Source organism: Ambystoma mexicanum, chromosome 8, assembly GCF_040938575.1.
Source record: "Ambystoma mexicanum isolate Mex_15411 chromosome 8, UKY_AmexF1_1, whole genome shotgun sequence".
NCBI classification, from domain to species: domain Eukaryota; kingdom Metazoa; phylum Chordata; class Amphibia; order Caudata; family Ambystomatidae; genus Ambystoma; species Ambystoma mexicanum.
Window position 1 is genome coordinate 453,227,710 of NC_090929.1, and position 25,203 is coordinate 453,252,912.

Genomic DNA, 25,203 nt, shown 5'->3' on the forward strand with positions numbered 1-25,203 from the left:
CTATTAGTTGTCCCAGTTTACACATACTTGGGTGTTATTTTTGAAGCCATACCTAATTCTACCAAACATCTAAAGCAGATTGACTCCAAACTTATATCAGCGACCTCTCAGGCTCGCATTCTCCTTGCGAGGTATTGCAAATTTTCGGTCACTCCGGCAGTGACCTTTTGGAAAAGGAAGGTTATTCCAACGATCCTATATGGTTTAGAAACTGGGCCTCTATTGTCTGCTCTGACTTTTGATAAATGGGAAGCAAAATTCTGGCGTAAAGTATTGCATCTCCCCCAATGTAGTCCAATTTCGTGGTTACGTTATGAATTGGGCATCACCACTTTGTCTGCAATTTATCATTAGAGACAATGTGAATTCTTGAGAAAATGCCTCGTTTCAACTCAAATAGAAACTCTGTTAAAAATGCTCTCAAATTGCATGTTTAGTACTGAACATCCATGTTTACAAAAAATGGCTTATTTCTACATATAAGATTTTGGTACATGCAGACATCACAATTGACCTTTTAATTTTAAATTCGGATAAAGTTAAACAAAAAATGTATCAAATGGACTGGATTGACAATCAACTCAAATGTTTGACCTATAGAAATGCTACTAGCCAACGTTTTACATCAAAATCAAGAGGGGTCATGGAAAACTATCTGTCCAAATCGCCATCTCCTCATTATAGGCAACTGATTTTGTGCTTTCGTTTCCATATATGGAAGACTAGAGATTTGCTGTGTTCTCGTAAAGTTCTTTCCATTGCCCAAAACATTGTCGCTTTTGTTGTAACCTTGGTACTCCTGAATCATTAGAACATTTATCACACCATGTCCCTTGTTATATACTAGGAGACAAACACATTTTAATAAGTTTGTTCTACTTTTGCCATTATGGAACCAAGTCAATGTTGGGCATTCATTAACGGTTCTTCTTCTTTAGCTCTCCAGATAGCAACTGTACATTTTTTGACATCATTACAATTAGACATTGTTTGAAAACGTTTGGTCTGATGGACTATTATGTCTATGATACAATGGCCCTCATTCCGAGGTTGGTGCTTGTCATGGCGCTATTAGCGCCATGACTAGCACCATTACCGGTACCGTGTCCGCCCTAGTTCAATGGGGACTTACCGGTCTAGTCCGACCTTTGCGGGACCGGTAAATCCCCATTGAAAATGTTTATCCCCATTCCCATTTGAGCCCCTATAGGGCTCAATGGGAATGGGGAGGGTGCTAATAACGGTACCATAAATTACGGTACCGTTATTAGCTCTGAAGTCCCTTTGCGGATCCCGTCCATAACGCCTGGTAAAAGCAGGCGTTAAGGACGGGGTCGCAAAGGAACCTCCTAGTAGGGTGCAAAGGGTTTACCGGCACCAATGTCCGTAAACGGTGCCCGCTATCCCTTTGCGCCCTACTCGGAATGACCCCCATTGTCTTTAATATTGTTAAGTCATGGTTTTTTTGATGTTTGTTTGTTTTAGATAATATCCTTTTTAAATTTGCATTGGCTTATTTTAATCTTGTATTGTGTTTATATTTTGTTTTCTCTTAAAATGTAAATTGTAAAATATGAATATTGAGATTTGTATAATTGTATATATTTGTATTTGATTTGTCTTTTGAATGTATACTGAAAAGTTGATTGGATTCAACTAAATCAATAAAAAAAATAAATTAAAAAAATAAGGGCAGAGGGACACTTCTAAGGAGAAAGTGGGGGATATACAAAGCCTGCAGTATCAGTTCACAGTGGAGGGTGTTGGGTGAGGCTAGTGGACCTGGGAGAAGACCAAGAGACCATAGAGGCAGGGTTTAGTAGGTGGAGGAGAATGTGTAGGAGCCTTTTGGAGTATTTAGAGAGAGTGAAGGTAAGGAGGTCGGACTGAGGGAGTGGTACCAATTTGGCAGTTTGAGTGTGATTGAGTGAGAGAGTGATTTAAGTTGGTTTTGATGGGAGAGCAGGAGGGGGGTTAAGAGGTGGAAGAAGAGAGCATGAGGGAGAAGCGAGAGACAGGAAAGTAGAGAAGGGTAGCAACAGGTGTAGTATTGGGAGGAGTGAGATTTGAAGGGAAGCAGATAAGATCAGGTTGAAGTTGAAGGGTTGAAGCAGAAGGCGGAGTAGAGAGAAAGACATGAGATCAGGAGGGAGAGACAGCGAGATCGGAGGGTGGAGAATAGAGGAGACAGGCGAGTGAGGAAAAAGTTGAGAGACGATACTCTGGAAGAAAAGGGCACACAGGACAATCGGGCTGCCACGTAGGTCACCTACGACGTCCCAGAGGGAGTAAGTGACAGAAATAGACCAGACGGTAGGGGTAACCTGGCTCTAGTGAATTACCACTGCAATACAACCTCTTGAAGTAGGGAAACTGAGCTAGGGAGGTGTGAGCCCCCTCAAAGGCTGAGTGAAAGGTGCATAAGGACGCCAACCTGGACTACAATCAAAATTGCCTGTATTTGAAAGAATACATTTTGTTATCAAATCTGAAGGTCATAGACCGCTCTAGTGATGTGCGAATGTGCTGAGAAGGAAGGACAGCAGGAAGCTGTCGTCTGGTAGGGGCTTTCTTAAGGCCAGTGGTTGGTGAAGTAAGAGGTTGCCAGGGTCTATGTTAATGTCTGTTGGTCCCTATGAAAGGGTCATTTTATGCCAGATGGAGGGTGGGTGTCCATTGGGGGTGTTGGATCTATTAGGACATTGTAAGGTGGGGTCAGTCACGTTTTGGTTGCACAATCTGCAATTTAGCACTATTGCCCTTTAGTGAGGCAGTTACTGTGGGAGTGGGGGGTATTCATCTGCAATGCTGTGGGTCTATTCATTTGTTTCTTGTATGCATTATATGAAGCACTGTTGCACAACCGAACTTTAGAAATGCCTTTTATAGCAAAGCAGGGCCCTTCATTTTTCTCATTGGACCTCTTTTGTATTAACGGAGGCAGACTTCTCCACTATAGAGAAGCATTTCTTTCAAGGAGACGAACGTTTTCACTTTGTGCTGCTGCTTTGGAATTAGCGCTGGGAGTTTTCTTAGGCTCGCGCATTTCGAACACTCGCTCCCAGGAGGGGGCGGAGCATTGTGCAACTCACGTGACTGCTCACGTGACATTCCCTGCCCATAAAATCGGGCCAGTCCAGCAGCACGGCGCAGACTTCTCCACTATAGAGAAGCATTTCTTTCAAGGAGACCAACGTTTTCACTTTGTGCTGCTGCTTTGGAGTTAGCGCTGGGAGTTTTCTTAAACTCGAGCATTTCGAACACTCGCTCCCAGGAGGGGGCGGAGCATTGTGCAACTCACGTGACTGCTCACGTGACATTCCCTGCCCATAAAATCGGGCCAGTCTACCCTTGCGGCGTAAAGCCCACTGGCTATTGTGCGGCTGTTGGGGGCTGAAGTAGTTGCAGAGTCAAGAGCGAGTCACTCAGTCTGCGTCAGTCCGTGGTGGGACGAGGTGACGACAAAAAAAATGACTGCCATCTCTACAAGTGCGGGTCATGACGGGCCCGCAACTCGGCGCAAGACGCTACAACAGCGCAGGATGCAAAATCCCTGGACGGCCTTGAAAGCCGACGCTCCTTCCAACACATCGAAGGTAAGCGCAACAATGAATAAACTGAATAAATTGTTAACATGCGAAGTGCCCCACTCGACTTTCCCTGAGTCGGAGCCCGAGCCCGAACTTGAATCAGATTCAGAGCTCATGTGTAGGCGTTGCTCTGATATCGCCGACACGGGCTCGCGCCCCTCCATTCCAGATTCTTTAGTCAATTCAGTTAAACATGCTGTTACACCCACTGAACTGCCTGTTGAAAAGCCTGTCGAATTGGCTGTCACCATTGCTTACCTTCAGTCTCCTGGCCCCCAGCCAAATAGCACAGAGGTATTGTCAGATGTACCTTTAGGCCTTATGCCTGTTCCTGTACCTATGCTCATACCCATGATTATGCCTATGCATGCGCTAAACACTGTATTAGACCCAAGTGCTTAAGCATTGCCAATAGAGGTAAACATGATGCAAATTTCACAGTCAGAGCCAAAACAAACTACAGCGAACTGTCCCATTTCTCCTGATACAGGGACATTGCCAACGTCAGTTGTGGAGGATGAAGGCAGCATCTCTGCTCCATTTTTGGCCTCTGCCGACGCCTTCTTTTCACCTTTTGAATTTACAGACGTGGAACTAATGGAAGCATCACAAATTGAAGACAGGACTGAGTTACAACAAGAACCTTTGATCTCCGAAATCTTGTTTGACAATACTAAAGCAATAACCTGTGGAGACTGCATAGATCACACAGGTTCCAATAAGTCGATGTTAACAACAAAAGTAACAACAAGTGCCCTCCATCTTGCTGAAAGTTTAATAACTGAAGAAACTACAACACTCATGGAGGACAGAACATCATCCCTTGGTATTGATCTAGTAATTCCTTCAACAAATCAACAACAGTTACCTGAAAAAGCGAAGAGGATAAACGAAAAATCGATGGGAGGCTACAGGAGCTATGAGGTGCCCGGAAAGTCTGTTGGACGCTATCCAGCAACTCTGAGTCCGACGGTCACCCAGAGCCTTATTTTTCATAATAATAATAAGAGCAGTAATCTTTCGTCAAATAAAATATCTGGTAAGTCAATAAGATTGCCTGCACTTGATTTACTGAGTGACGAGATCAGAGGACATGCTCGATCATCAGATTGGCATTTAACATCAAGTATGCCCCAAATAACGAAGTTTCCGAATAAGATTCCCAGGAAAGGCTGTACTCAAACTTCACTAAAGCTTGCGGCGAGTGAAATAGGAAACAATGGGTTGAAGAATACCATGAGAAATAGTGATGTTCATTCAGAGTCCTCCAATTCCCCGCAGTTAAGTGGGGACGATCAAAGCGAGCCGTGAGGGAAACCAAGTCTTTTGTCGGCTGCGGCGGTCCAAATATATAATAATGTTTTAGCGGCATCGTCGACCGCGCTGCTTCCCTTCCTAAAAATGTTTGAAGCCTTGCATGACACCCTAAAAGATCAATCTTCTCTAATCATCAGTTTGAAAGAAAAAATGGATAGGTTTGAATTAACGACCACCTTCCTTCAAAATCAACTGTTACATGAAGCAGACCACACCACACGATGGCAAGAGAGGCTAAGTGATCTTGCAGCTCGGCATCACTGCCAGAATGACACACTGACCGAAGGTTTGTTGGAAGCAGTGAAGTGGATGCGTCACTCTAACTCAGGAAATTCTTGTAAAGAAAAAACATATCTCGAATACATCATGAAATCTACAACCTCAAAGTAATTGCCGTTATCTCAACAACATCCACATCCTCAGCAATCATATGCCAATGCGCACTGTCCTAATAATCTGGAAAAGAGGAAAACAGCTCAATCTTCTAATCCTAGTGGTACATCTATGGTGGAGACCAACCAACCGGACGAAATTCATATGAATGAAGTGGTTACTTCCACCCTGCCTGACAGCGACATTATAAATGAGAAGGCAAGGCCAACTGAAGCAACTGTCGTGAAGAACAAAGCAAGTCAACTAAATTCCGGACCAAGTGTAAACTCGACAATGCCAAAACCATTGGTTTCCTTTGGAATATTTGAAGGTGTAGCAAAATCCATCAAACTAAGCCCGAAGCCCTATCCTAAAACAACAAAAACAAAAAATGATGCAAACCAGCAAGAGGCCTTGTTAAGTAAAAAATTGACAGAGACCAAGAGATCGAAAGCTGCACCTTCAAAAAGGAAATATATAAGAAATATACCTCCGCCACCTGATGCAGGGCTGAGCAATGAAATTAGGAAGGAAAGGGATTGTTCCCTTACTCCCATTGGACACACTGTCAACTTTCCCTCCTGCAAACGTGGTCCGCTCCCTCCACAAAATAAACGACGTTGCGCAGAATCTGAAGAAATAGATAAAAGAAGCCGATCCCAAGGGTCAATAACTGACTTATGTGACCTCTCTACTTATGCAGACGAATCTGAGGAACTTTTGTCAGTTTCGCATCATGAACGCAGTGACTTCAATGGTGATAAGCAACAACGAAACAGCTTAGACGCTCGCAGAGACATAAAGGAGCTTGACTCTAGGAACCCACTGAAGAACAACTTTGGATCAAGCATTATGAACAACATTGCAGCGGTTTCAAAATTGAATCCCAAACAGACTTCTATTCAGCGAAAGAGTCAAACTCATTATTCAACTCGAGTTCACTCTGCATCGAACGACAATAATTTATCTTCAACTTGGAAATTAAGACTTCAAAATCTTCATGCAGAAGACGATGAGCTGAATCTGAATCGACACAATGTGATGAAACTCTTTAACTGTGTGCCGTCATTGCGCACAATTGTGTCCGAGGACATAAAAATTGTCGAATATGCTACTGAGAAGTGCTGTGATCAAGTGCTTCTTCACATTAGATCTGTGTCAGTACGTAACACCATTTTGCAAGCCGCAAACGAACTACTAATCTTTGGATTCGATATCACGCTTGAACCAAGAACCGATGATGAACATCTAAAAAGCCAAAGGACAAGTCGAGGCCTACAAGAATCCCAAGCAGACCGACGTGCCATAGTGAGAAGTGCAATGAAGGTCTGCAACAATGGAAGCAAAAGAAATGACAACTTTCACAATAATCCTAAGGAGTCTCAATTGAGGAAACATGATGCTGGCTATTAGCAACAACTGGAACTGAGCGTCACGCAGTGCATCTTTCTATCCTGGAACACCAGAGGTTTTGCTCACTTGTTCGATGTTCCCTGGAGAAGGAATGAGTCTCCTTTTGTAATTTGTCTCCAGGAAACATGGCTAAGCGACCCTCCGTCACGAGACGGGTATGTCACTTTACTGAATCCCGCAATAAAAAATCCTATAGGTAGACCTTCATCAGGCCTCCTAATGCTAATAAAAATAACTCCATGGTGGTCAATTACAGACTCATTTTGTCCAAATCCATTTCTGCAAGGTGTTGTACTACGAACTGATAACCCAGATGCTGAGCAAAGGAAACATCTTGTTAGTATTAAATGGTTACTGGAACCCGAAACAAATCAGCTGTAAACATTTTGTAAAAGCTGTTATCGGACAGATCGATGAGGCCTTGACACGATTTAAGAATCTTTCCATCATATTTTGTGGAGATTTAAACTGTAGTTGGTTTAAGTTAAACCAGTCAAATCAGTTGTTTCGACCAATAGTCGAAGATGAGGAAACAGTAAAAAATCACATATGGAGAAGTGCACTAAAAATGCGTAACTGTTCAATGGTAAATGGACAAGTGAAAGGTGACCAACCTCCACATTCAACTTGGTCCAATAACAACTCACAGTCCATAATAGACTACTTTTGGGTTTCCCGAAACCTTTTTGAACAGGATATTTCGCTTGAAATTTGTGAAATGCAGAACAGTGATCATAAGCTCCTACGATTTTCCTGTGCGATTGAATGGCTAGAAAAAACTAAGAATTACAGTATTCCAGTGACGGTTAATGCTAGTGGTAATCGACTACGGATAAATGCTTCTCAAATCCGGTTTATAAATCAACAGTTATTAAACCAACCAAATGAGTTATTAGTCGACTATGTGCCGTTACTTTCAAACTACAGTTGTAATAAACCAACCAACACAATATTTGGAATCCATCACAAACATTGTTACACTATGCAAATAGCAAATGCCAAGAAAATGATGCGACGAGACATTCGATTGATAAAAATGGCAAGAGCCCCAAAATTGAGTGCAAAAGATATAAAAGCTGCCATTGGAGAGAGAAGATCAAAATATAGAAAGTGGCTGAGATCGCAGAGAATGATTATTGAGCAGGATCGGGCTGAAACCTTCCTGAAACACCTGATTACTTTGAATTCATATGAAATCTGGAAAATATTAAATACAGGTGAAATGCAACATCGATCTGCGACAGTGCACGAAATTGATGCTTCAAGATGGGAAGCACATTTTGCAAAAACGTTTTTCAAACCAAGAAATGGGTCAACTGAAGAAATGCAGATTATTACGACGACCTGGGGTATGCAAACTTCTTTGCCTGACATAGAGATGGCCATAAGAAACTTAAAAAGTTCACGTGCAGTGGGTCCTGACATGATCTCAAATGTCATGTTAAAAAAGAACGCTGACGAATGGGCTATCCTAATTAAGACACTTTTTCGACGACTATCTGTCCTAATGAAAATACCAGATTAGTGGCAACAAGCCATAGTTGTGCCAATCTATAAAAAGGGCAATATGGCGGAACCAAACAACTACCGCCCGATTGCCCTTTTGGATACCATTGGAAAGATTTTTGCATCTTTCTTGAGACAAAGATTGGTCTCTTGGACATTGAGTGAAAAGATCTGCGACATTAGACAAACCGGCTTCACCAAGGGCGTTGGTGTAGGTGCAAATCTGATGATACTTAATGTTTTGAAGCTTGAGACCTTGAAAGCCAAGAAGAAAATACATCTGGCGTTTATTGATTTGCGTGGTGCATTTGATAGTGTCAACCGCGAATTATTATGGAAGAAAATGGTTGCCTGGAAATGCCCATCAGACTTGATTGCCCCAATAAAAGCACTGCATACTGATACCTCGATTAGAATTCGCCTGAACCAACAGGGCGAGTTATCAAAGAGTGTATTTACCAACAAAGGCGTAAAACAAGGATGCCCATTGGCGGCTGAGCTATTTAAATTGTTAATTTGCGATCTGCCTAATCATCTAGAGTCTGCACGTTGTTTTGCACCAAAAATAAACAACACAGAAATTCAACGTATCATTTATGCAGATGATGTAGTCCTAATAGATTCAACGGAGATCGGCCTCCAACGGCTACTAAACAAGCTACACGAATACCTGGAAATAAACGAATTAGATTTGAATTCAGATAAAACCAAAATTATGTCAATTGGTGCCCGAACTTCAAAAAAGCAGAAACTGCATAAATGGTACTTTAATGGAATTCAACTAAGTTCAACAAATTCCATTAAATATTTGCGTACAATGTTTAATAACTCGATAAATGAAAAGCACTGGAAGGCAGAACTGGTGAACAAAATGACTCGATTCAGTATTCAGGGCCTCAGACTATACAAACTGTACGCAAATTCAGTCTAAAACCAATAATTACCTTCTACTGTCAAAAAGTTACACCGGCAATCACATTTGGAGCTGAATCTGGATGGAATATTGAAACATTGTTTTGGCAAAAGTTGGAAGGCATTTTTTGGCGAAAAGTCCTGAAATTGCCTTCTTACATATCAATGACTCAATTACGATATGAGCTGTCATTGAACTCTCTACATTCGAGCATTATGTGGAAATCCTTAATGATTTTCCGAAAAATAAAATTAAGACCAGTAGTTCCAGCTTACAAATGATTCTCCAAAAAACCAGGCCAACGGCAGTATTTATTGTTACAAGAGTGGTGTCAGCTACAATTAGATCAACTGACGCATGCAGATTTAACGCTAAAAGAATTAATTGTTCGACCACAAGTCGTCAAAAAGAAGTTTGAGCTCTGGAGCTGGATACTGAACAATGACCAACGACTACTAATGCCCACGACGCTGAATTCTGGAATTGGAGCTCACAAACTTCATGTGCAGAGTCGATATTTAATTAATTGTCCATCTCGACACCACCGCAACCAGTTTTTGCGACTACGACTGAATGTACTGCAAACCAAAGAGATCTTAACCCGTCGTCATATTAATGAGGTGGGGGGAAATCTTTGTCGGTTCTGCAGCCATCAGATCGAGTCAATCGAACATCTTATGACTGGCTGCACTTTTCTAGTAGCCCGGCGGATGCAACATTTGGGAACATTTGCTCCAGCTACCCTGAACAATCAAGAATGGTGGCAATATGCAATCGCAGGCCATAACATCAAACTGACGTATGCCGTCGTAAACTTTATGGGTTCATTGAAACTATATGAGAAATGACTAATAAGAAAGACAATATGATGCAAACAAGGCGCAAACTCTACAAAAAGCAATGCGCCTGTGTCACGAGTAACAAAAGTATGACCTATGAATTTGATGTCTGTGATTATGTCTTGAGTTGAAATGTGTAATAAAAGCACGATGGCCAGTATGTTATCATGCAGGCCTGTCGAGCTGAAACTTTCACAAAAAAAATAAAAAAATTAAAAAAATTAACGGAGCCAAATAGTATATATGTTATTGTATAGTTTTGTGGTTTTTATCTATGAGATTTTGATTGCACTAAATGAACACACATATATATACGTAGTTAGGATGTTATGCGCTTTCTTGCTTGCACAAACACGCTATGAAATAAAGTGTCCCTGTGCGCTGCCCTCGAGAAGGGGCAGTAGGGATGAAGGATACGGATGGACTAGTGATGACACGCTTATACATATAGTGCTTCATGCCAGATTCCACCCGCCTCTGATAACAAGTGACATTATAAATCAGTGCAATGGTACCCAATATATTGGCCTCAGAAGGATGAAGGGATGAGTCGGTCATGCTGGGATTCAAACCTTTGACTGCAAGTTGCACTAAACTATATGAAGCGAGCACTTAAATCGCAGAGTCTTCTCACCGGAAGAATGTTCCATATTGACAATAAAGAATTAGGGAAATGTAACTGGGAATAAAGTGAAAAAAGCATAGGCAATGTCAAAAGGTTTCCACTGTCATATGTCAAGAGGGCCTCCCCAATAAACCTCATTGTATGACAATAGGACAGCGATACCGTTTGCAGCCTTACAATGGATAACAATCACTACACAAGGCAAACAGGCTCACACCTCAAATAAAAAGTAGAGCACGACAAAAACGGTTCTATCAAGCGTGTGACATCTGGGAATCCTTTCTTCAAATTGATAGCAGAGGCCACGGGTTGCAACTGAGGCACACGCAGAATGTTCACCTTTCAGCAAACCACAGTGGCAGAAACACACACATGGGGGAATAATGACACATCCCTCACCAGGATGAGTATTACTAAACATGTGTGATCTTCTGCTACCCATGCCAATCGTTTTTGCTACACTGGGTGGCTTAACTGTGAGCGAAAAGTTGCAACGTTTTCTGACATAGCAACGCTTAATTAAGCTGAAGGAGGGACATTGGACATGCCTCAAGCATGACCGGGCGTTGGAGGCTGTTCCCCTGTCACCATGCTCGCACCAACCCACTTGATAACTCCCCTTCCTGGGCCTCTGCTAACAGCTTCCGAGCAATCTCTTTCTCTCTCCCTAAAACATATATTCTACCCGGTGCAGAGCAACGACTGGGGTGGGTGAGAAGGTACGGGGGTCCAGACTCCAGCCCTCCAATAATTTCCTTAAGGAGGGGGCAGGTAAAACGGCGGTTCTGTGAGCCACCACATGTAATGTTTCCAAGTGAGGCACTCACAAGGGCGCCCAAGTGCGGGCCCAGCATCCTTTTATGCCAGGACTGCCAGGGGCCTAGAGCATTCTGCTGTGTTCCCACCTGGCACCTGCCAGTTATGGTGCACCAGTCCTTACCCCAGCATGGCTGAGACTGGCCTTCTGAATGCAATCATAACTTCCCCCCCCCTGCTTAATCTACCCATCATCTGCTGCAACACCCCTGACCTGAAGCTAGCTCCTCCTGGCCTGCCAGCAGGTGGCACAAGCAGCAGCAGCCAGTGGCGTGTCCATACTCTTTTGACTGGGGTGGCCCAAATGGGGCACTGACTTATGCGGTATTACCCAAATTGATCGTTTACAAACGATCGTATGGTAATCTAGCCAAATTCGGCCAGTACCATTTGATCGTTTGTAAACGATCAGTTTGGGTAATCACTACCAAACATGGGGAGCAGGGGTTGCGAGGGTGTCCCCTGCTTCTCATGTTTGGTAGTGATGACTTTTTGGGGGTAGCATGGGTGTCCCCCACTTACGGAGGTTTGTTTGGAGGGTGGGGGATGGAAAAAAAACAGGAAAAGCTGACCTTGCAGTGTCAGATCCCACCCGCGTGGGAGGGACAGATCCAACGCCGCAGGGTTAGAAGATGAGCGGACGGTGAAAAGGTAAGTAGGGGTGGACGGGGAGTCTATGGGGTTGATGTTTTTTTTATAGTTTGGGCGGATTTGGCCATATGCCATCCAAGGCAAGTCTGGCTAGCCCTCCACTGCAGTGAGAAAGGCCTCAAAATAATCTGCAGGTCTAACTCACGCTTTAGAGAATAAAGTTGCTATAAGCATTTCAATGACCTTTTTGGCTTGTTTCTCTCAGAACTCGTCCTATATGGGATTCGAATGTCTTCCAGGGTTGCCCAACTCCAGGCCTTGAGGGCCGGGATCCTGATGGGTTTTCAGGGTATCCCTCATTAATATTCATGAGGAAAAATGTGCATACATTTAGAATCATTATATGCAAATGTATCTCATGAATATTAATGAGGGGTATGCTGAAAACCAGACAAGGATCCAGCCCTTGAGGCTTGGAGTTGAACAACCCTATCTTAAACTCACTAGATCGTAGGTCTTTCAACCCACGGTTTCTGCTGACAGTGAACTGGTGACATGAAAGACTGCTGTCTTAGATGCAGCATTTGCCTAAAAGGTTAATGAGCAGCCGACTCCTTCCCCTGAGGAGCATAGCCCATTTATATGATGAATAGCAACGTTTAAAGGATCATTTCTTCTAAAGATTACCGTGTGTCTCTACTTGAAACGTTTGATTTATTTCCCTACTCCATTTTCTGAACCTTTTCTCTGTGGCTTTCAGGACACCTCATGACCTGCAAGTTTGAAGAATCTTATATTTTGATCAGGACTGACCTCTGAGAGCTCGGCCGATCTCCTGGGTTATTTCTGATGAATAAAGGTCCTCATCATGGCAAAGACCGCAGCGGCTTCCCAGGCATGTTGGGTACCCCTACATGGCAGGGAATGACACACGTGGCTACTGTGTTTTTGCTTTAGTGTCATCATGTCTCAGTTATTTGTTTAGTTCACCTGTAACCGTGCACAGCTGACACCACACCAATACTTGCTTTCATGTCTGATGAGTCCCGGGCTTGTACACGTGCCGATAACTGTTCTCTTTTAAGAAGTGTGAATGTTTGAGGAGGGTTGCTGTCGAACACTAGAACAGGCATCACAAACAAGCATTTTAAGGGGCAGGCTTTGAAATAAATTAACTCATGAAGTTGTTGGGTGCTCCCGACAAGTTAACACAATGGTTTATACCGTCTGTTCATTCAAAGGCATGTCACTCATGCACTGCTGTGGCTAAACACATTGGGCCTCCTCAAGGGTTGGGCGATAATCCTTAAATGCGGTGCAAACAGAGTTACTGCCGCATTTAAGGGTCTGCCCAATCATAAGGATGGCCTGTTTACCCCAAGCTCAGAGCTGCGGGTAAACGCCGGAAAAATGCTGATTTTTGGTGCAATTACTACGCGGTAAGACCGCTGGCAGAAATTGTGCTGAAAATTCCACATTGGGTCAATTTACTGCCCAACCCATGATCCGGTGGTAATAATGCTGGAATGGTGTTCGGTAACACAAATAAAGTTGTGCGGTATCCCTGTCGGGATACTACCAACTCGTGATGAGGCCCATTACATTAAACCTTCACCCGAAAGGTGTCCTCTACAAATAGATTTAGATCATCTCCTTTACCACTTGGGAGACAAAAAAATGTTCAAACCAGTTACGATGAACTATACCTATCTCACTGCTTACGGAATGCAAGATTATTTGACTCCATTTTTATCGTGTCTCCAATTGCCCTCACACTTTTCCCCATGTACGCCACACACATTCATCTATAGACGTCCAACTCTTGGCGGCAACCCTGCTGTCACTTGGCTTGGCCAAGCTAGTTCTCTCCCTTTGTTTCAGGGAGTGTTTCTTACAAAGTTAAGCTAGTAAAGGCCTCCACACTACTGGGGCCCACTTGAGTACCTTTCAAGTCCATCACGCAAATGCACACGCCAATGATATAGCACCATGCATCGTGTGATTTAGATACTGCCATCAGAGCTAAGCCTTGCTATTAAACTGAGCTGCACATTCTTGAAATATTCTCTCACGCTTACCAATAACTAATCACAGTTAAGAAACATGCATGCCACAACCATGATCCATCTGCCTTCAAGGGCTTTTTCTACTGTCTAATCCCCCCTTTTTCATCACCTATCCTTCCCCAAATCCTTTTCCTCCCGGGCAGGATTATCAAACGCCACCTCTCGGACAAGGTCAGGTGCCACAACACCACTATGGTGGTGATGGATGCATTATAAATATTGAATAAAATAACATAACTCCAGTGCATTTTTCTTCTGGAGGAGATTCTCGCCTGGCTGTCAGAGCTCAAGCGGCCATCATAACATTAAATATGAATGTCCATATTGGCATCAAATGCAAAGCAGTCACCTGGGCTGCTCCCCAAACGTTCTATGGGCAACACATGGGAGATAGCTCTTCAAGGGGGGATTCCCAATTCGGTTATAGGCCCTGCTGAAAACATTTTATAGCGAGATTCTATGTTGTACAACTTGCTTCCACCTGCTCATAATATCACAATCTCCCAATGCACTCCGCGGAGTGGGTTTAGGGACATAAGGGTTCACTGAATATACTCATGGTGGTAACTCCTACATTATTATTTCTTCAGCCATGCTACCCACTGTCTGACCATTTGACTCTGCCATGGACATAATGGACCTCATTAGAAGTACGGCAGCGTAGGGAAAAACACGGTAATGCAGTGTGTAAGGAACTCATGGTAGCAACAGTAAAGACAGACACAAGTGATCACAGTCCAAGGGTGTTTATTAAACTGCAAAAGTGGGTGAGATAAACGCCTAATCAAAACCTAAATCTAAGATGGGAGCAAGCTTCGACCATCAAATGAAAATAAGGCAATCCGACTGGCGTTGTGTCAAATAAAAGGGCCTATGCTAAGAAAAACCTCTTGCCAATCTTTACGCTAATTAGAAAAAGTGTGTGAGATAGAATTCATATTAAAGAAAGAAGTGTTCACAAATAATGTGTCAGGATGCAGTAGTCAGAGTCTCCCTTCCCCACGTTTTGAGCACGGGACAAGGTGGGACCGCTGAGCACAGCACACTTCTCGGGCTTCCCCAGCACGAGAAGACAGTTACGCTCTCAACCTTCAAGATCCTTGATGGCCAAGTCTCTTTTCCTGCAAAAAGTCTCTTGCCTTCGAGGGTCGGAAAATAACAAACCAAAAGGTTCCTTTTATAAGGTAGTAAGAGTGATAATAGCTCACCCCTGCGTTCCCCTCTTCCGGGCGCAGGCTCTTCTCAATTTTCAGCATTCCGCTTTTGGGTTCACTATGGCTTTTCCTTGCTTCATGAATCTTAATGTCTTTTTAAACGATTCCTCAGGCTTCGCCCCTTTCTGTCGACATCCCTCTGCCGGCTTCACTCTTGCCAACTTTTGCTAAACAGTTCACTGTGGACATCCCTCGGTCGGGTTCACTTTTGTCAACGCACTGTTCATAGAGACTTCAGGCTTCGCCCTTTTTTGTCAGCATCCCTCTGCTGGGTTCACTGGTGCCAACTTTATCAAGCGTGCCTTTCTCAATCACCTGTCGGTCAAAGACTTTCGACTGTACAGAGGATTTTGCAAGACCCCTGTATGACCACTTTGACTGTTCCTTTGCGGCTTTCCCGAGGCCTTTTGGTATTAGCAGTTCCAAAAAACACGGGATTGACCGGAGTTTCTCAAGTAAGCACCCACGTTGTAAGTTCATAAATATATATACTATGGAAACAAAATAAGATCACAAGACACAGAGATAGATATTTAAATGGAAAACAGTTTATTATGCATGGCAGGGGAAGTGAGCTGCTCAGTGAGAAAAGCCAAGAACCCTAGCACTCAGCTGTCACACTAGCAATGAGCCCTATCACACCTACCCAGCACACCATAGAACTGAGAGCTCACTCACTCCTCTACTGAACAGAAATGCACTGTTTATACATAGCGGCATTGACGTACATTACATGCGTAGAAGCATTCCATGGAAACAGCATGTTCTACCTATGTGCATACATTTCATAATAGCATAAACTGTACTGGAACATATTCTAAGAAAGCAAGGCATATTGTGCGAAAATTCTTTCTTGTACAAGACATCCTAACTCGGCAGAAGGTCGTGTCTCTCCTTGTCAGCCTCTCGATGTTCACCGCCTTTTTCCTCCTCTTGAACTGCCATGTCTGGATAACTGTCTCGTCATGCGGTCTCCCTTGCTGGTGGTGTGCTTTCGTGCTCCACCTTTTGTCCCTTTTGGGAAGGGAAAGGGTCGTCGGGGATGCGTGATTCTGGTGAATTGCCTGACCCTTGTATTGGGACATGTTAGGTAAATGGGATTGAGTTGGAAATAACTGGTAATGCGCAGTGCCAAAAAGAAATGGTTGATGCAGAACAATCTTATTGATCAATCATGTAATTATTATCACAAATACACACATGTAGTTTGCCAGGGAAAAATGTAATCCAGTAGTGGACAGCCGACATGTGTTTCAACCCCAAACAGGTCGTTCTCAAGGCCAGGATGATGTAGTTGGGATGAGGAAGGCCAACAAATAGCCTTTGTAAATAGTAATAGTAAGATGGGTAAATCACATGTGACACTTGTCAGGAGTTGGTGACTGTACTTGTCCGGTTCAATAATCACAAAATGAAAATAGCACGCCTACTGGTTTGCAGTACGGAAAAATCCAAAAGATACCAATTTCGGTTTTCTTCGAGTCAAGTATGCAAAGTAAATGTAGTGCCTCAAATGGCTTCAGTAATGCGACTTCGGCCAGAATACAGGGGTTGTATCCCTTTTCAACAGGTCACGCTCGCGGCCAGAGACCTGTGGCGCTACATTTACTTTGCATACTTGACATGAAGAAAATTAGGTTGTGTGTCACACAGGCATCAGCCGCTGTTACAGAAGAATCACAGATGCACCCCATGTTCTGGATGTGAGTACCTGGGCTGGCCTACACTGCCTGAATCTACACCTCTCCCTTGGTGCCACCAGGTACCCCAAAACAATCTGACAACTCACTCCCGCAAGAGCAGGCTATGCATGAAAAAGATTGGGTTAATGCATGTGTTATACAATTCTGGGGACTGTGATATGTGCAGTGGTGGAAGTGGAAAAAAGAAACTAGTGGTATTCTGGCTGCATTGAAAAAGGAGGGAGTCGGATGGCCGAAAAGATGATGAAGGGGTGGGGGAATGAACTAGGAGGCTCACAAACTTTAGCTGAACAGCAAAGCGCCACGCTTAAAATTTTATCACATACCTTCCAAGCTTGACTGGGTACAAATAGTTTGGATTTCAAGGCCTTCAGTGATAATGTTTTATAGAGTTTACTTATAAAAAAACTGAAATGGCATAATCGAGCCACATGACAACATGTAAATCCTTATAGCAGGATGTTAAGCCAAAAGAATATCATTGTGGCTTTAATTTTCACATCCTGAATAGTAAACTATAAGTCCCAGAATGCAAGATAACGCCATCCTGAAAAGTCTATGTAAACAAACTGTACTTTCGGTGATTTAAGACATGCAATAAACTAAGTTGTGTAATAAACTTTGATATGGAGATTCTTTGACACAAACCTCCACCTTGGCCAGCTCCCGTCTGCCCATCCATCCAGCCATGGATCCATTAATATATACACCAAAATATATACACTAAACTATACCATCCGTCCGTCCGTCCGTCCGTCCGTCCGGTCTCTCCATAGCGCATAAAGGAATTCAGGTGGGAATGCATGATCCTTGAACAGCGTTTTTTTTAAACAGATGCTTTTGCTCATTGAAGCTCTGTTGTTGGCCCACAGATAGCTGCATCATAAGAGCAGCAGATTAAATATGTAAACTTTGTGTCTCAATGATGCTTCTGAGCTTTGCTCTGTTAAGGGAGTCCAGTTCAAAAATGCACATGATTAGGATAATAAATAAATGCACTTTCTGGCTCCATATTTACAGTCTCATTCACAGGATTGAGCAAAATCTGCAGTGAACTGCATGTACCTGCAGTTTCTGGGGCATTTCCATGTAATGCGCACTCACATGCTGAGCGGCGATAGACGGGGACTCTCTGCCTGCAAAGTTCACATTGCCATCAACTCTCAGATCCTCCAGCACACAGCTGGCACTTGCAGCAGCAGTGGTGGAAGAAGGGTGCATCACACTGTCTGTGCTAGGCCGAAACTGTGTGGAGTGTGCTTGGTGCTGACTGAACGAGCCACGTTTCAAGAGAGCTAAAACTGCACAGATCTAGTCTTTGGCCCTGCATTTTCATGGACTAATTGAACTTATCTTTTCATTAGGAGCATACACATTGAATCACCATTCTCCAATCTGCCTACCTACCGCTGGCGAACCACAAGGTACTCTCCCCAGAGAACCGGACCTGATGCATCCGCAGATTAATCATTGCTACAATGCCTTATCTACCCATTGGTTTACATGAAGGTGATGTTGAAAACATTTGATTAGTGACATAAAGAAACAATTTTTTGTTCATATATGAAGATATTAGTCATCATGTGGAGCGTGCTATGTTGCTGACCTGCACCCATCATAAAGAGGATCACCTCATGTAAAAGGGAAGTTTAGAAATTAAACATTTTTTGTATGCATATGCAGTGTGTGTGTCCGCGTCTCGAATTGATCTCAGCACAGGGCAGACGAGTCCCTCCAAAACATCTCTGCTGTCAGAGACCTGGTCTCGGCCGATTTAAATTAACATAAAATGCCCCGTTTGTGGAGGCGTGTAGTCGGTTTACACGTGCTTCCATGTGCTGCAAAATTGTACAGAGAGAGTTACAGAAATGGGCAGCGCCAGCCGCACAATGGAATTTAATTGTTTTGAAAAAGGAACTAGACTTGCAGCATGATTTCTTGAACTATACAGAATGGAACAGACAGTGTTCTAGATGTATTAGGTCAAACGAATAATTGAATGCTGCAATGCGTACACTTTAAGGTATTCACTGAAATGTGGTAAAAGATAAGTAAATGGGGTTTTAGGGCACATATTTATTTAAGATATATAGATTGCACCTGGGACATTCCACTATGTTAAAGAGGCTGTTTTCATAATGTCATGTTCCATTGAAGTATGTGTACATTGGGCACTTTGCCTGCTGGGTATGTCATTTCAGTCATACTTACTCTATCAGGTGCTGTTATTTTTTTCTAGTTCATTCAGTTAACTTAATAAAGGTGCATTTTGAACAAATAAATATATTTTTAGATTTTCTGGCAGCACTAGGAATACTAGTAACAAGAGAATAAAAGTACATTGCAAAACTGCAAAATAAACTGTGTCCTCTTAGCGGCATCCCCACAGTGACCTCTAAAAGCAGCAATGCTACAATGGGTCTAGGGCATAGTTGGGTGCTCTGCATTCTTTCTCCCTTTGACTCTCAGCACATCTGTACGTTTCAAGGAGTAGCCGGGTCATTTCTATTCATCTTAAAGAAGTTTCAGACGCTGGCGGCTTCAGGGCAATCACTAGTTAATTTAAGTCACTTTACAGCAGGGGTCTCTGCATGGAGTGGATGTGCCTCGGGGACTGGGCTTGCGGATGGTCTACAAGCCCAGTCCAGTTCTCCAGAGATAAACATGCTATAAAGGGTAGGTGACCTGGAAGGCACCGGCCCCTTAATTTTATGCTTTTATCTTTACTTACTTTGTGTGATCACGCTGGCCCATGTGTGTGCACAAATAATGTCTTCTGCTGTCCACCTAGGCAGGGCTGGGTTGGGCCAGGCGCAGGCTGCTGTCGGCCTGCTGCAGGTCCGAAGAGAGTCCTTGTCATCGGTGTTAAGCATGCAAGTTGCACATGCTTTGCTTTGCCACAGCCAGAGAGCCAGAGGCCTGCAGGCTGCTGCTCCATGTGAACAGTTCCTTCCTTGCTTCCCAAATGTGTGAGGGGGAGGAAGGTTGTCATGGTGAGTGACCAACCGCACCCAGACCCAGCCACACAACACACCATGTGCATGCGACCCACTCATGTGATTGGCTGCCAACCCAGCCTAAGCCACATAGCAACAGCAGGCCCCTGGCAGTTGCCTGGCCCTTGCCCTGAGGCTCAGAGCAAGGAGGACTGCAATCTAGGCAGGCCACCCCGCCCGCCGTCCTCCCCAAAAACAAACATACACACAACATAGGACAGGAACCGCCCACAGCAGGAGGCAAGCTCTCAGTTCACTCACGCCCAACCCCTCAGGAAAATGTGCTAGAATTTGTTGTTTAATGAAAGTGCGGCTGCTTCCTGGTGCCACGCCGGGAGATGGCTGGTGACACACAATGCCCAGCACTGCCTCAGTTATTGGGTGCATTCATAAAAGCAAAGTTAACATTTAGTAAGTGTTAACTTTCTTTGATGAATGCCTGCTGCATCCCATTCGCTGGGTGGCGGCGAGCAATTCAGAGCAATAAGTAATGTTACATTACCTAAAGTAACCTTAATCACAAAAATAATGTTATATTCTAAACTGGCCGAAGGGTGGCTTGTAAAACCGGCCCAGGCCATCCCAAGTCCAAATTGCATTCTGCCGGGGGCAGAATGTCCGAAAGGGAAGTCCCCCCTGATTACAACATAACAGCACAGTATTTAAGAGCAGAGGGGGAAGAGGGAGGGTGGAAAATCTACTATGCCTTGTGAATATTCAGAACGAAGAGGGAAAAGGGGGTACGTGCTGGGGAGTCCGATCCCGTAGGTGTTTCTAAAGAAAGTTCATATATTAGACACAGATTGTATGAGCCATTATGGTTCGTTTAAACAACGGTCCTGGTAGCTTTGCTTTAAATGTACTATTTCTTGTAATCGGTTTCAGATCAATAACCTGGAGGGTGGATTCGGAGATCATACACTCAATGTGGCAACAAGGGCTCTGCCCCACCACTTTTATTGTGCCACGTGCGTTTTGGGCGTCGGCGCAGCATCCTGTCCTTTCAACCTTTTCAAATGAAAGGGGCCTCAAGCCTCAGAGGGGTAAGCCAGGGGAGGGGGGCTGCAACTGCTTGTATGTTGCCAATCCGCATTCATATAATACGCCAATAGATTGCTTCATTTGCTGGAGACATTCATCACTTGCGCTTTGCAGCGCTCTCCTTAAAAGCTTCATTTGCTGGAGCCGTGTTCAGGCCGTCACTTGGAAGTAGGTACCTAAAGGGCTCCGGCAAATGAAGCTTTTAATGGGATGGCCGCAAAGCACACATTTAAAACAAAGAAATACACCCGTGGATTTATTATCCGCTGATTATCACTAGACGGTCAGCCAGGAGGGAGCAGAAACACTAAGTTCTGACCTCGGGCTCTCGAACCTAGGGTGGGGAAACAAAACACTAAACCACCCAAAAAATGGTTTCTGCGCTATCCAACGTACCAGTCCCATTCTACTGGAGGTGGGTGCTGAGGCGTTTCCGCGTGGGGGAGCAGGAACTCTTGATCAGAATTCTGATGCCCGCATAACGGCAGGCTATCAGCATGCTGGCTCGCTCCCAGGCCATTCCCGCAGCATGCAGTGACTTTGTGATCTGCCGCTACGCGCATGCAGGCACGCAGTACTTTACTGCGTTTCTCGTAATGAGAGCCTAGTTCAGCCACCCTTGTTGAATGCACCTCTACTGACCCCGAAAGTCTGGCAGGTGTCCTGTAAATAGTCATTGTTGTATGTCACCCCTCCTGGGTGTTGCCTGTCTAATACCGGGTTAATGATAACCCCGCCCGCACAGAGGCGGGCCTCTCATGACATTGCAGGGGGAAGTTGGGGGAATGTTGAGTAAGGCGCGAAAGCGCCAATTAGTGAAAGTGTTTGTGGAATAAAGTTATGCAATCCAACCCTCTGTGTGTATGCATCCTCCTTCTCTTGATTGTTACAGCATTGGCGACGAGGATACGCCGGAGTCCTCCTTCGCCCGAAGCTGCAGCCGCTGGAGTTTTCCCTCGGCAGTCTTCCCCTCCTTCTGCACACACACGACGAGAAGTCGCAGGCGGCCTGGCTGCCACGTTCCGACGAGGGCCCAGGCAATCCGCTGGCCCCGCCTCCTCCTTCAGCTGTGGACACCGTGGGTGCACGGAGGCCGCATCCGGGCCCAGATCAACTGTGTTTCCTTCCTCCTGGGACACATGCTCATTGTGAAGATTTCTCACACACGAACCGTGCATCCACTGGCTCAGTAGTTGACTCCAATATTAAGAGAACTGCCTGACTTTCAGCCGCCCAGCTGCAGGAGATACCTACATCCCGCCACCACCATCATCACCTGAGTTCTACACACGCCGGTGAGTGGACCCTATAAGGCCTGCCAGCGCCTGATCACAAGCCCCGCTAGCGCTCGCCAGTCCAGGCAGCCCATCCTACCTCCACCGCTGCCCCCAGTGGTCAAGTACCTCTGGTCCGACCTTGAACACCACAGGCAGTGCACTGCTGCGCCCTTACCTGCCAAAGTGACGTCTGGGACCCCACTCATACCCCAAGATGAGCAACCCTGCGTCACCCCAGCCTGCCGCGCAGCGAAGTCAATACAATTACGGATGCCACCGCCTTACACAATGACACCCCAGGCCACGAAAGGGCCCAGATGGACTGAATGGATGGAGATCTTCCAGCACTTTGTAAGAGGGTCGGGGGATGGCGACTCCCCCAACATTAGAGACATTTTCCTCAACTTGGTGGGGGGCGAGATCAAGACTATTGTAAAGACAATCCCTGCGGCTGAACAGAACAATTTTGCGCAACCTAATCAAAGCGCTGGATAGACTCCTCATCATCGAAGTGAATCGGGACTATGAAAGATACCTATTCAACCAGTGCACACAAAAACCACACGAGACAGTCGATGAGTTCATAACTCGTCTAAGGGAGTAAGGGGCCCATTGCCAGTTTGATGCTTATTCCCTTGAAGAAGCAATAAGACTAAGAGTCATAGAGGGCTGTCTCTCACCTGCACTCAAAAAACAATAATTAAAGAAGCCGCGCACCATTCCAGAAGTCAGCGAGCTCGCCCGCATATATGAGAGGGTTGACGCCCAAGCTGCCTCCATGGGCAGTGCCAGCAGCCCCAAGCAAGACACTACTGACTCATAGCGGCCGTACAGCCATTTCGCCAGGGTGACAGAAGTCAACAGCCCTACAGAACACCAACCTCACAAGTACCGCGCCAACAGAGACAATGCTACAGGTGCGGAATGGCTTTTCCACACTCTGGGTCATGCCCAGCTCTATCACAACGGTGCTCCAATTGCGGGAGAGAAGGACATTTTCACTCAGTGTGCAGGGAGGGGATACCATTTCCTCCGACATGCCCACAAATGTCCACCAGGACACATTTTCGGCCACTGCCCCCACAATACAGACAGTCAAGGTACTACCAGCAAACCCCACGGCGATTTGTCAGAGCCATGGATGAGTATCAAGGGTATGACTACCCACAGCTCCTGAACACACAGACCAACCACGTCACTTAACTGACGAATATGACAATCCGCCAGAAGAATACAGTGATGAAGGTTATTACCAGGACACCCAGGTGACCCACTACAACACATACTATGACCAAAATAATCAAGATGAGTATGTCAACCTCATACTCGACAATGAGGAAGCCAGAGAAGCTACCAAAATCCCCATCAAAATGGAAAACAACACATTCCAGTTCATGGTGGACTCGGGCGCCACGGTCAACATCATGGGCGAACAGGACTATGCCAAAATGACAAGCCCACCAAAACTGGAGCCGTCACATTGCCAAATCTTCCAGTGGGGAGTCAACACCCCGTTGCAGACGATTGGACATTTCACTCGCCGCCTCCTCCTGAACGGACGGCAGGTAGACACCACCATCCATGTCATTCGCTCACTGACAAGAAGTCGGTGCCTACTCAGTTACCACACCGCTTCCCGCCTGGGACTGATTGAAATACATGTAAGAGCTGGCGACACCATCACTGCAACGGCGGACAAACAGAGTCTGGAGGGTCTTGATGGGACAATCACGTGCAGGAAACCCCAGCAGCTCATCATGCAGGAGGACATCACACAAACGTTTCAAGATATATGTTCGGGTTTGGGGAAACTCAAAGGTCACCCCATCAGACTACACATAGACCCCACTGTAAGACCAGTACCACAACATCCCAGGAGGGTTGGATTCCACCTGCAGGAAGCGGTATCAAAGGCACTTCAACAGCTACTCGATGATGACATGATCGAACCAGCAACAGGGCCAACACCGTGGTTGTCCCCCCTCGTGATCGTTCCCAAGGAAGGGGGCAAGATACGCCTATGTGTGGACATGAGAGTAGCCAACACTGCCATCCAACGCGAAAGACACCCAGGTCCGTGCATCGAGGACATGATCGTACAGCTGAACAATGCCCAGATGTTCTCAAAACTCGACCTAATCCAGGGTTACCATCAACTGGAATTGCATCCCGATTCCAGAGCAATCACAACCTTTGCGACGCACGATGGGTTGTTTAGGTACCGGAGGTTAAACTTTGGGATCTTGTCCGCCGCTGAAATTTTTCAGGAGACAATTCGCCAAATCATCAGACCCATACGCGGTGCCCTGAACTACAGTGACGACATCCTCATCTTTGGGTCGTCCAAGGAGGCTCATGACAGAGCACTAGACGCCACCTGCGAGGCACTACAAGATGCTGGCCTCACGCTGAACATCACCAAATGCTGGTTCAGTAAAACAAAGCTTAAGTTTTTCAGACACATTTTCTCCAGCGAAGGGATGATGCCAGACCCGGAAAAAGTTGACACTATCACCAATCTCAGCGAACCACAACAGGTTGCAGATGTCCGCTCCTTCTTGGGCATGGCTGGATATTGTGCAAGGTATATACCTCATTACGCTTCCCTCACGGAACCACTCCAGAAACTTCTGCAGAAGGAAGCTGTGTTTGCATGGACGCCAGCATGTCATCAATCCTTCTTGGACATCAAACATGCCCTCACGGAAGCCCATCGCCTTGCTTATTTCAACCCACTGTGGCACACAGAAGTAGTTGTAGAAACCAGTCCAGTTGGCCTTGGAGCCATTCTGGCTCAAACCAGTGGGGAAGATGTTAACCCCAGGCACTTGGTGGCATACGCAAGCAGAGCACTGTCAACGCCGGAAATGGCCTACTCCCAGGCGGAAAAAGAGAGTCTGGCCGCTGTCTGGGCGTGTGAACAT